Below are 727 nucleotides of genomic sequence, written 5' to 3' on the forward strand. Positions count from 1 at the left end.
TGGCTTCAATGTCCAGAACTGTCTAAAGATGTTTGTCATGGCATCGTGGCTGGTGACTCAAAAATGACCCACCAATGGAAGTAGGTGACTTCACTGCTCAGGTGATTATCTCGAACCATTCAGTGCCTTTGCCCCTGTGATGAACTGTCACAGCTCGCATTGCTAGCAAGTTGGCTGAGCCAAAGGAGAAGACTGATTACGGTTCTGGTAAGAAGCTGGAAAATGGCCCCAAATTCCTGACGTCTATGTGATGCTGCCATCATTGATATGGTTTCTGGCAAGCTCATGTGTGTTGAGAGCTTCTCTGACTCTCCTCCTTTGGGTCATTTGGCTCATGATATGAGACAGACATCAGCGGTGGATATCATCAAGGCAGTGTACAAGAAGGCTGCTGGAGCTGACCAGGTCACCAGCTCTGCCCAGGAAGCTCAGAAGGCTAAATGAATATTACTCATAGCACCTGCAACCCCATCTCAGTGGAGGTAGCGCAGTCTCAGACATGTTTGTCTTAATTGGCCATATAAGTCTAATAGCAAAAGGCAGGTTAATGATAATAATGCACTGAAAAACCTTCAAAGTGAAAAGAATGTTTATGCGCCATTTGTTTCTTTTGTCAATTTTAAGTTGTTCGTTATAAAAATCAGTACTTTTTAAATGGAAACAATGACAAAAATCTGTCACGGAAGTTTGAGAATCATTTGCACAAAGTTTAATATGATACCTCTGT

Source organism: Tamandua tetradactyla, chromosome 18, assembly GCF_023851605.1.
Source record: "Tamandua tetradactyla isolate mTamTet1 chromosome 18, mTamTet1.pri, whole genome shotgun sequence".
Taxonomy (NCBI): Eukaryota; Metazoa; Chordata; class Mammalia; order Pilosa; family Myrmecophagidae; genus Tamandua; species Tamandua tetradactyla.